Consider the following 12,935-nt stretch of genomic DNA (forward strand, 5'->3'; position numbering starts at 1 on the left):
GAATGCTATTTCGATTACCTTTTAATTCAACTACAGCAAGAATATTTCATAATCAAAATCTATGAAAATCCGAATCCATGAAAAGCATAATGGAACCACAATTTGATTAAAATTTGATGTGTATTTAGTTCCGGTTAAAAAATTTTTGAACCGTTCCAAACACTTGGTAATCTTTTTGTTATTGTTCTTCTTATTGGGCGATACTCTTCATGATCGCAATGAGGAAGCCATGGGGGACAAGTGAGTAAGGTGCTGCCTCGCTAGCCTGGAGGTCGCGAGTTCGATCCTGTTGTTGGCCGAGAAAGTTCATCGGAATTTTCAGGCGTGGTTTTCCCCTGTCAGTGGTGCAGGACGGAGGGCCTGACAAGGACAGCTGCCTAGTCGTTCGGATGGTTAAAAAACCAAGGTCCCGTATACACATTGGCGTGCACGTAAAACATCCCTTGGCTGTTGGAATTCGTTATAAGAATAGGCCTATAGCGCCGCTGTCCGGGCACAATTTCCCTCGTAGCACACTGTGTGGCGTATACCCGTCGTCATTAGCCCAGTCGGGGCAGAACAGTTGGACGTTAAACCCGATTTCATTTCATGATCGCCATGAAACAGGGCATGGCGGACATCCAATTTGTATTTTTATATGACGTCAAAATTCAATTGTGGCAGCGGTGGTCGGTCCCCAGTTTATATTGTACGGTAAATGAATTACAAGTGTAACCAACATAAGAATAGAGAAATGAAGATCTAATTCTAATCAGACTGAAGAAACCAACTAAAACAGTCGCCTTGATCATTGAAATTATTTAGAACCTAAACTAAATTAAGAATTTATTTTAGTTGCACGTCTACTGTAACATTTGAACTTTTTTTATATACATTTTAGGCGTGAAAGGTTTAAGAAATCTCACGCAGCTGTCTGGTTGGATTTAGTATAGTTGTGTCCCCCGCCTCGAAAAGGTTTCAAAGGTTTTAGTTTAATACACCATTGCCCTCATGCTCATTAATTACACCCCACGTTTTAACGTAATTAATGGGTTGAAAATTAATGAGTTTGAAATTTACACCAGCTTCAATTCAGTACACAGTAATTATATCATTTGTCAAGGTATATAAAACGATAAGATAAGAACGCTCTATCAACTTGGAGTGTTTTAAACATGAACATATTAATTGAATCTTTGCATGGGGTAAAGTTAGAGTATTAAATAAACTGCTATTAAAGTCGTAAGGTAATTCTTAGAAATGGGTGGTGTTCGGGTGGTAACCTTAAAAGGAAATTTCTACATTCATTGACATGCTGTTGATATACCTTTGTTTTAAAGACAACCCAATTTCGTTTGTGGGTCACACAATAAGAAAGGGCTGAGTCCGTCATTCGTAAAATGTCCCGAATAAAATATTCCGTGTAATCACCCAGGTGTAAAAAGACCCAAGGGGAGTATATATGGCTCTATTTTTAGAACCTTGAAATAGACAAAGATAGGTTGCCAGGCAACGAAACATACGCCCACAGCAGCTAAATCGTCCGGGCAGTCAACAAGAGTTGTCGCATATTTTTACTTTTTTCAGTAATGAAACTTTTATAATACACTAAAATCTGATTAAGAGTAATGACTCATTAATTAATTATCAGAAAATCATTAGAATCTGTTTGGTTTTTATAAAGTTCTGCTCCATGCTAACGTTTAGTATACGAAACATTTAATATCATGGATTTAGCGGTTCAAGTTATCAAAATTCATTGAAAATCAATATACTTGTTCGTCTCAAGACCTTAAACTCTGTGTATCAATCGGATGATAACATAAGCCTCTACAGCGTCACTTCCCCGGTTGTACGTGACAAGGAGTAGGGTCGCCTGTCCAACCTCGTGGGTTTTCTCCGGGTCCTCCGGTTTCCTCCCACTGCTAAAGACCCCTACGCGCAAGCGAATTATTGAAATAAAATTAAAAACCATATGTTAGTCCCGAAATGACCTAGATTGTGTCGAGTGGACGTTAAACCCCCACCCCCTCTCTCTCTAGATCGTCACAAGATTTTCAAAGTGATCATAGGCCATAAATTTGGCAGTAATTATTGAAAATCGTTGAAAATCAATAGGATTCTTCGTCTTATGACCTCAAACACTGCGTATAAATTTAAAGTCAATCGGGTATTAACTTTAGCCTCTAGAGCGTCCACAAGATGTTTTTGAAGTGATCAAGGGCCATAACTCTGGCAGTAATAACTGGAAATCGCTGAAAATCAATAGGCTACTTCGTCTCAATACCTTAAATGCTGTGTACAAATTTAAAGTCAATCGGATATTAACTTTAGCCTCTAGAGCGTCCACAAGCTTTTTTGAAGTGATCAAGGGCCATAACTCTGGCAGTAATTACTGGAAATCGCTGAAAATCAATAACATACTTCGTCTCAATACCTTAAATACTGTGTACAAATTTAAAGTCAATCGGATATTAACTTTAGCCTCTAGAGCGTCCACAAGCTTTTTTGAAGTGATCAAGGGTCATAACTCTGGCAGTAATTATCCGAAATCGCTGCAAATCAATAGGCTTCTTCGTCCGGACGGACGGACCGACAGGGGCGACGACAATATACGACCACATTTCAATGTGGGCGTATAAAAATGGTTCTAAAAGCACATATTAATGTAATATGAATGTATGTAAAGTGATTTATATTCAATTATTGAAAAAAAATATTGTAATTTCTAATCAATTATGTTCCATGATATACGTGAACAGTTCAAATTGAACGGTAGTCGTTTACGCTCGCTTAGTGCATTCTACACGTTTTTTAAAATTATTATTTTGTCGTTTGTGAATCAGCCTTTACTAATTACTTACACATTGTGTTGTAGGATATGTTGGGTTTTTTTTTTGGGGGGGGGGGTGTTGTTCATTACAAAATGGCACCCGAAACCATAGGATACACGACTCGTGTACTGATTATAAAATGTTAATGGTGTCTTAAATATTGGATATTAGGATCCTATAGTTTCACGGCATTATAACAACATCAATATTGATTGAATTTGATCAATATTGAATTCCAATTCGTGTTTTCTTTTTAATTTCGAATATAATGGAAAATATTGAGTTAGAGACTTAGCTCCCTTAACACAAAAATTTGTAGACACACGAACTGATCAATGAAATGTTCTCTTAAAGATGGGTTCCCGCGTACAAACTGGGTGATTTAATGGTATATATGGACTAAAAACATATTCAAACTAATTAATTTGTCATAACTTTGCTTCAAATCCTTCTCAAACATTGTAATTTGAAGGAATGCCCTGCTATAAGAATTGGATCAAACCAGGTCATGTTTATGTCACGTGACTTACCTCTCTTGGAAGTCAGAGGAAAATTCATTGCGTACATAAGACGATGTCTTTTATCGCTTACTATTTATTACAAATATCGAATCCTAATTAAATTCTCGGATTATCCACTATCCGCGTCTTTTTCCGTCATTTTTTATCTGAGAAAGTGGTGACGTCTAACTCTTCATAAAGTTTATCAACTTGAACATCCAGCGCTCAATGTTCGCGTGTGACCTTTGACATCACGCGTGCAGAAATTACTAATCGTCGGGCTGTTGATTAGGGGAACCCTTACATTTTTGTCCCGTATACGCTCCATGAGTGTTTTTCGGGGAATCCAGTATTTTTCTAGTAAGATTGGATATTTCTACTTTCTATATATACCAAAATTACCATACTTTTATTGGAAATAATCACCCGATAAATACTTTTCTGGGACCCATCTTTAAACCGTTTCTATGTCGACTGCAGTTTTGTGGAGAGTAGGCTTGTGAACTAAAAGTTAACTCTGGTAAAGACGGCACTGGAAACTGATGAATTATCAAGGGAACTGCACAGGTAATATAAACGAAAGTAATAACCCAGATCAGCTTTTTAAATTGAGCAATCCCACACCCTGTTTGACGTCATTTTTATTATGAATTATTAGTATCACACTGTGTTTCATTTACATTAATTGGTGATATCACATAATGTCAATATCATCATCTCGCACTTTGAATGCCCATGCCATCCCATCATCTAATGATATAGGATAAAGCACACGACCATGGCACTTTTCTCATAAAAGTGTTGTTTTACAATTATTTTTTTTATGTTGCTGAGCGGTGGTGGTGTCGGGGTGGGAGGGGGGGGGGGGGCTCGGGGCTCTGGGCTCTGTTATCTGGGCTCTGGATCCGCCCCTGTTAAATATATCCGTGGATCTTGGACAAATTGTTAGCCAGCTTCAGATTTCCTGTAAACTAAGACATTTATTTATGGACATGGTGTTTCTTTTCTTAATCTGTTAGAGATAACAATGACCATTTTGCACCTATATCTATCTAATTAATAAATTACCACTAGTCGAATGACGTATGCCAACTGACGTGGGTGAAGTCAATAGATTTCTTAATATAACTATTGGTGTTATCCTCGTGTCGACATTTTATAGTAGGTTCGGATGTCTTCCAAAGATAAGACATTTTCATTGCGAAATTCGGGTAAATTATTACTCTTACTCTAGATGATAACGGCCCGATATTCCTTCGTGTGTGTATCTGTTCTACACTCCTTTTTTGTTTTAAATGAGCTGAATGGCACACATAAATTGATGTGGGAAAGTCAACGCAGACGTCAAATTGTGTGTTGTACGGGTATTCTGCGTTTTCTTTGTATAATTTAAACAACTGTTTCGATTCAATTGCACAATTCACAGACTTTGACCTTTATAGCTTGTTTATTCTACTTTTTACATGTTGGGAACTTTACTTCAAAGAATTCTTACACCAATATTTAGGTTTGGGCTCGACTTGGCTACATTCCACAGGATTAAAGCGTGTGTGGGGTCAGTTATAATCTGTCGCCTATATTAATATCCCAAGCACATAAAAACACCTCATATGACAACCTAGAAAAGCATAACACCGGAAGCTGATTATCAATAATAACCCCCTAGACTGTAATCTACATCGGCAAAACCGTCAATCAACTCATTTAGGATATATGACTGGTCTATTAATACGTTTATTTCTTCTTTTTCTTTAAAGTAGAGGTGGGGGGGGGGGGGCATTAGTCATGTTATAATTCATAGTCATTACAGTCATTCATATTTTCACTAATCTTGTTTTATAGATAATTTATACGTTTTATTCAAACTATTCGTGAAAACAATTGTCACAGCATCGTTTTATAAGTCATGTAGCCTGGCATATCATAGTTTTATAAGTCACTTTTCTTGTCATAGCATCGTTTTATAAGTCATGTAGCCTGGCATATCATCGTTTTATAAGTCACTTTTCTTGTCATAGCATCGTTTTATAAGTCATGTAGCCTGGCATATTATCGTTTTATAAGTTACTTTTCTTGTTATATTATCGATTTATAAGTCACTTTCCATGTTATAACATCGTTTTATGTCATGTATCTTGTCATTTGAATATAGCATGGTTTTATCAGTCATTTAATCTTTACAATATAAGTCAAAAGAGTTCTAATAGGTTATGCAAATTCTTGTCATATAAGTCAGTTGTTGTTGAATGTCGCGTGTTACTTATAAGGTAAAGAAAATATTCATAGAAAATACACATGATTATTCCCATCAATAAAACCTATATATTTATTCTCATACATGTCTCCTAGACCTATCTTTATATAGGATACACTATTTCTCAGAACTGTATCAGAACAATTGTTCTCGGAACTGTAGTTTCACAGGGACGTCTTTAAAATCTTAATACGACAAGTGCCTGGTGAAATTATTGATAATCCGGGTAGTACAACCAACACCAGAAAACATTTGTAATTAAATTTGAATAATATCGTAATTCAAACCGAGCTTAGACTCATTAAATTACTGGTAATTCCAAACACCGTTAAACTCCTTGAAAACCACTAAAACATTAGAAATGAAATGGCGTTTAACGTTTTACTTTTGTGAACTAATCGTTTACTTAGCTTAGCAGATGTATCTGAAAGGTTGCATACAATTTCAAAGCATACCTATGTGAACTCTTCGAACGAGAAGTGGTATCAGGTGTTCTACAAATATTAAGTATACCTACCACGTGTACGACACACATTACTACCTATAACTGGTTTAAACCTCGATTTCAGAATTCAGAATCCCAAATTGTAACTATATACTCAAATAGTTTGGGTTTTTTACCAACTGGGGAAGACCTAAAATGCGTTAATACCTTTCTACACCGTGAACAGAAATTCCACTATAGAAAGTGAGGAGAGGTGGGGCTTCCCGTCACAGTATATGTCTCGTATGGAAATGGAGACATATCAATGTTTTCACGTGTCTAGAAATTATATGCATATTCATATGCAAATAATAATAGCCTACCATATTAACTAATTACATTGAAGCACGCATAAATTCATGATGCAAGTGTACAAGTCAATTTATAGGATATGGAAAAATACATGTTAAGAATATATTCAGAAGTAAACTTGTTTACAGTTCATGGATATAAATAAAACATTTACTTACGAAAACAGGTCAAGTAAACAACGTGCTTTTATATTTTATAAAAATATTAGCATTAACAACTATTTGAACTATTTTATACAAAGAAATAAGTGTAACGCAACTCACCAAAGGTATACAATAAGAATCTCTGTGTTTTCTGATGAATAAAGGCGTATTGTGCTGTTTTATTGGCCTCTCCAATATTACACTACCTTCTGAGTTGGGTTCCCACATTGCGGCTGTGAATCTAATTTCATAAGACCGGAAGACCGAAACATAATCGTCACAAGTAACCTAGAAATATCTCCCGGGACTGGCGCTCTATTAAGTTTGCAAGTGTTTAGCCGAGTTTCATTTTGCCAACATACATATTACGAACTAACAACTTGCTTGTGTCTTTGTTTGCAAAGGGAATTTACGAATTGACAGCCCAATAAACATAAGGTCCCGCCCACCGTTAGTCAAACTGGAGGTATAGCACACTGATTGGTCGGCTTATGTCAATATTGACATTATTGACATACCTGGCATACCGCTGGGCTATTAGGCTATAGCAGATGATAGTAGAAAGTGCAGATTTGATACGGCCTATGGTCAAGACCTACATCACATGTGTAAAGTGTAAAATAAGAAGAGCATTGTATATAAATATAATGTTTATTCCATGGACTTAATTAGTTCAACCTGTGGTCAGGTGCATTAAATATTTTTTAAAAGTAAATTTATGATGAGTACAAAGGTATAATCATATGATACTACTTTTATATAAAAACAATACTTTCTTCACTGATAAATAATATTTGATTAAGCGATATAATCACAAGTCTGGCACCTACATGTGTGAACTTCATGATAGTTATTTTGACATGTTTTTAAAAAAAATAGTAACCTATTGTGAACACTAATTGAGTGTTATCCAGAAGCAATAGTCCACGTGGAGTCCGTATTTTACAGTCCGAAAATTTCAATTTAAGCAGTGTCAGATTAAACCTTTAGGGGCCCTAAGCACCGATTTTTTTTTATATTTCAAGGTCTAAAATAAAGGATTAACCCCTGATTATTAATATTCCTGTTGTATGTGAGGTTCTGTTTATTAGACCTGGTTCAGCTGCGCCATTTGCACCATGGTAAATCCGACACTAGAAAAAAACAACATTTTCTTTGGTGCGTATTTTAATTAATATTTAATCCAGGGCTAATTTATTCCTTAGTGTGGGGCGAGGGTCAGTCGTTGAATTATTTTCATGCAAAATTATGATGGAAATAAGTCGAATGGGTCGAAATCTATTTATGGAAACGTTTTCCTTTTCGTAAATAATTAATATCTAAATTTAAAATGAACATTTTGGTTTTATTGAAAGTTTAAAATGTGTAAAATATTTGTATCAAAATTGTCGGTACAATGGTTCACGCGTCTATCAAAATCAAACTCCTCATCGGTCTAGATAATTGCAAAGATGCGATGCAAAGGTCATTTGTCCATGGTCATCTAGGGTCACAGTCAAAGGAACTAACAAAAGGATTGCGGCAACTCCCACCGCCCCTCTGGTTAAAGGGTCACCACTATCGGGTCTGGGCTTTTCGTTATGTCTATCAAAATCTAAACACTTAGCATTCAAGATAAAAGACTCGGATACATGTCAAGTAAGTATAGATTTTATCAATATTTATTTTGTACTCAAATATTGCATCCTTATTATCCTATAGATAATAGTAAATATCATACGCAGATACGTTTTTTGACTTTCAGATTGCATCGACCATCATCTGAGGGACCTGACTTGGAACCAGAAGTTCTTAGTCTCTCATAGTTGGACAAAAGAGAAATGGTCCCAACTTACTGAAAATCGAGATCAGACTGGTGTAAAGTTCTGTATATCACCCTAACCAAACTATAATAAAGATATATATGAACCACTATCAAGACTCAATGTTGTAACTAAAGGACAAAAAATATATAATCAAAAATTGTACAGAATGACAAATAAATTGATACTCAAACTGTTATATTGAAATCTGGTGTTCCCCGTATGGTCCATTCTTATTTTCAGTGTACACACATGATACAGTGAAAACACCACAAGAATCTAAGAATCTACGCGAAAATGCTCATACCTAAATTTAAAGTAGCTAAGTCTCTAACTCAATATCGTCAAAAGTCTTCGACATTGAAAACAAGAATTATTTGTCAATTTAAATCAACATTGATGTTGTGATCTTACCGGGAAAAGATGGACTTCTGATATCCAATATTGAAGACAAAATAAACATTTTACCATTGGTACACGAATCGTGTACCATAATGCGTTTCAGCGCCATTTGTAACAAGTGACTCGAAGAACGAGGCTAGCCATATCCCACAAGTCATGACAAACGGTGACTCAATATTCATACCTGGAGAGCATGCACAATAAATATTATCACTGTAGACTGGAATAACCAGACGCTAGAGATTGTCATTCGATTGAGACGTCTGGCTTATTTCGACGGGCAGAACTGATTTGAAATTAGAGTAAAAACGGAAACGATTGAATGTAAATTAGTTTATATACATTCGAATTACATTACTATATGCGTTGCGAACCATTTGTGTCAATTTCTAGGTCCCAAATATTAGCGATTTAGCTCCTTTAATTATATAGTTAAGTGCTTTTTTTTTAAATAAATATAAATATTAAGCCGTGTTAGTATATTGTGTGGGTATAGTATTGAAAAAACACCAACCAATAGGTCTATTTCATGATGCCTTTTGTAATACGTCATATTAGATGATAAAACCAAAACTTAATTGATTTTTTTTATTATGTTTTTAAAATTGTGCTTAATTTATATTAATTTGAGAGAGTTTATTATATTTAATACAGTTTTGTTTTTTGCTCCATGCATATCAGACATAAAGGAATTAATTGGGATTGCCTAGGGTGTCGCACCGCCTGCACCGACCTCTTATAGTGTGCCTAAAGCCAGGTAATGAAATAGCACCGACCGACTGTGGTTTTAAGTAAAGAAATATTCAGGCAAACCTATGATTAAAGTTGTTTATTATGAATGGACCCACTGTATTTCGTTTTCTTCCCCGAACATGCTATAACAAAGCATCCATTTACAGGTTTTCTTAATACAGCTATGTCATTCATCGTTCTTGGTGATCACACATGCGGTCTGTGGTTTGTTTTCGCATTCCTCGTCGCCGTCTGCCCTGTTTTGCGAAATGATTTAAAACGGGGTAACGATGTTGGTACCGCACGCCCAATCCCGACCTGCTTTTAATATATTGAAAGGGAGGTGTCACGTTTCGTTCATCTTATAAAGTCCCATGAAAACGTATTCTACAATCTTGATGTATATCCACCTGCTCATGTTATGCAAATCGTCTCCATGAACAACAAATATCGTATCAACGCTAGGTTCACGGTGCAATATTTTCTTTCAATCCACGGGCCATTGTACAATACAATATTTCTATGGATAGTTGAGAAAATGCAAATTAACCCCTTTTTTCGTTTAAACTTGAAATTGAAAATACAAAATATTCCTTACCTATTTGTTTAAAGGTAATTTAATTATAGGAAAAGGAATTTTGATCTAAAGACGTCAATATGAAAACGGCGTCTTGTTTATCACCGGCACGTTTTGGCGTGGAATGGAGTTCTTGTATTTCATTCAATAGTATCGAGCTTTTAATCGACAGCAAGAAACGCAACAAAACTAAATGAAAACTATGTACTAAATGCTCTTTTTCGCAACTGGTAATTGTAGTGAAAACCCATGCAGGAAAGGAACATTTCGAAATAACAAACATGGAGAATAATGTCCATCCAGAAGCGACGCCAAGTTACTGTGCTCAATTATTACAGAATTGCAGGAATTTTCTTTATTTTCTCAGAATCAAATAAGTAAGACTTCTGATCAGATTTCAGTGCAGGAATTTCTAAAAAGGATTTACAATACTGGTGAAACTGGTTGTTCAAAGGTTGTTCTACAAAATCTCCACGGTTATTGAATGTTCAGTGTACAGTAAGTTTACTTAGATACCGCAGTTATGGCCGATGATAAAGATACTGGCCTTGAAATTAGGTGTGTGTCGTAAATTTATTTTTAAAAAAGTATTTAGACCACATAGATTTTGAATGACTCATTCATTTAAACATGTACGCAATCTTTCAACGTATATACCAATTCACTTTATCATTTATCTGTCAAGGAAAGGGATTTTAGATATCTGGATATGATAAAATGAAATTTAAATACTTGACAGTTACCCCCTTTTCATGGAATGTCATATGTGAATACGTGGAAGAAAATTTAATAAAGGGCTTTGTCGCTTAAAGATTATTATGTAAGGGCTAAATTTGTCTATTCCATGTCTTTATTTTGGCTTCAAATGTTATATACACTATTATTTAGACATGTATTCACACGAAAAGCCTACAATAATTCTCTAAACAATCGGATGGTCGAGATTTAAATGGAGCACCCGCGAAATTTAAAAAGCTAACGTTAAGACGATAATCGGTATTCGAGACTAAGTCTCGATTGTCAAGTACGTTGCTACGATACACCCGCGAGATTTAAAAGCTTAACGATAAAAAGGATACTCGCTAATCAAGGCTAATTCACGACTGTCAAGTACTGTTGCTACGATAATAAACAATATATGGTATATCTTGTCAAAACTTTAAACTCTTGTAACTTCACTCAGAATAAGGTCATTTCATTGACATTTTCAGTATATTCATTTTTTATTATCTATTATGTAGCAAGAACGGTCAGCTCTTATCTAAATCTCGCATAATGCATCTTTTAAATGACCCACACCTTAGAAAAAGAAGGTGTACTGTTAACAGCTATGATAGACATATATTATCTCCAACAAAAGTTTATCCCATTGAACTCGTTCGCCCTCTCCCTCTCCCAGAACTTTGAAAGGTGATTTACCCACACAAGTCTCATTTAATTGGAACTAGTGATATACTTTCCGACAGGAACATGTAAAGTATCGTCAATGATCTATGAAATACAATAGAAACGACTTCTCGGCGGGGAACGCTTACGGTTAGGAATCGAATCAATGAATAACATTGTACTTGTAGGGGGAAATTACCTGAACAATTTGTTCTGTCCATGAATGGATTAATACCTCAAGATATCGCCCATTCAACCTCGCCGTAAAACAGAAGAAGAACACCGTTTTGAATAAAAGTTTTACAACGTCTTACAGCTTAGTTCTGTGGCTATACATGTTTACCAGTAAGTTGCTAACAGTGGCGGATCTAGAAGCTGTGAATGTGAATGTGAATGAAGGGGGGGGGGCAGTTCCAAATCTAGAAATCTAGGGCACTATCCACAATCCCACGCCATATCGCCCCGGTAGATGGTGTTGCCTATAGTTGTTCGCCGATTGTTATCTCGCCGGAAAGAAGTTGTATTCAAGTTCACATAAAGTTCATGTAATATTATTATTGTTGTTTATTTTATTATATTTTTTGGTAATCTTAGGTGCGCTTATTTGATCTCATGGAGGCGGGAGCCATCAACCACCCCTCCCTCCTTAAATCCGTGCCTGGTTGTCAACTATTCGTTATGCCCATGGAATGGATTGATACCTCAAGATGTATCGCTTCCAGCTTGGTTCTTTGACTCTAGGTTGCTAACGGTCATTATATAATGGCTTTAAATAGATATTAACCGTATCTTCAAATTATTATGTCTTCAGGTATCCGCCCACCATACTTATGTTACCGTTTTAATAATTATCGACATGAAATCAAGTCTTTATCATTGATCGACTGTTGAGCCATTAATAACCACATGCAAAGATAATTTTAGCCATACTTCATCTGACTTTATGTTTAGATCGACTGGAAGTCTGCATTTGTAAACTAGTGGATGGACAATAATCCTTGAGCAGGGTCCGTTAGAGGGGGTGACAGATGGAAAACTTGTCCAGGTGACTGGTGCCTAGAGTGGCCCGGAGTAATGTTTTAAAATTGTTGGTATAGATTAATACAAAATAAATATACTGTTACTTAATCGTGAAGTAGAAGAAAACCGGTGACTTCTCAATGTGTGTACCTAGTGGCGTGGATAGGATTCGAATCGGATTCTGTCAGTCCACTTTTTGGGGAAAATTTATGTATTTAAAACTATTAACTACCTGCCCGGGCCTTACGCCGTGGGGGACCCGGTCCGTCCTCGTTTTGTTTGAGGCTCTCGCCACCGTCAGGCTATCCGGGCCCCGGCAGGTAATCGTTGCCTGGTCTGGGCCAGTAGAATGCTACAATGATCGTGAGCGCGCCAGATTCGCGCTCTGTGGACTGGTATCGGATGATTAAAAACGAAACTGAAAGAGAAGCTTTTACTTTCGTCTTCGTTTCGTTGGGTGCTAAAAATCGCGATGTTTTCCAATATTTTTGCCACATGTGGACCTTTTGC

At 36.1% G+C, this 12,935-nt stretch overlaps 2 long non-coding RNA genes across 2 annotated transcripts in view; one reads left to right on the plus strand and one right to left on the minus strand.

The window, feature by feature from the left end:
* The window catches only part of LOC126811512 (uncharacterized), a 90,754-nt gene extending 83,847 nt beyond the window's left edge, over positions 1-6,907 (minus strand). Inside the window, exon 1 of the long non-coding RNA XR_007675616.2 lies at positions 6,627-6,907. This is a non-coding gene — a long non-coding RNA (uncharacterized LOC126811512). The remainder of the gene's footprint in view (positions 1-6,626) is intronic.
* LOC126811513 (uncharacterized) lies at positions 3,624-8,410 on the plus strand. Its single transcript, XR_007675617.2, has 3 exons — positions 3,624-3,880; positions 7,532-7,664; positions 8,251-8,410. It is a non-coding gene; the product is annotated as an uncharacterized LOC126811513 (long non-coding RNA).
* The last annotated feature ends 4,525 nt before the right edge of the window (positions 8,411-12,935 follow it).

This window comes from Patella vulgata, chromosome 2 (genome assembly GCF_932274485.2).
Source record: "Patella vulgata chromosome 2, xgPatVulg1.2, whole genome shotgun sequence".
NCBI lineage: Eukaryota > Metazoa > Mollusca > Gastropoda > Patellidae > Patella > Patella vulgata.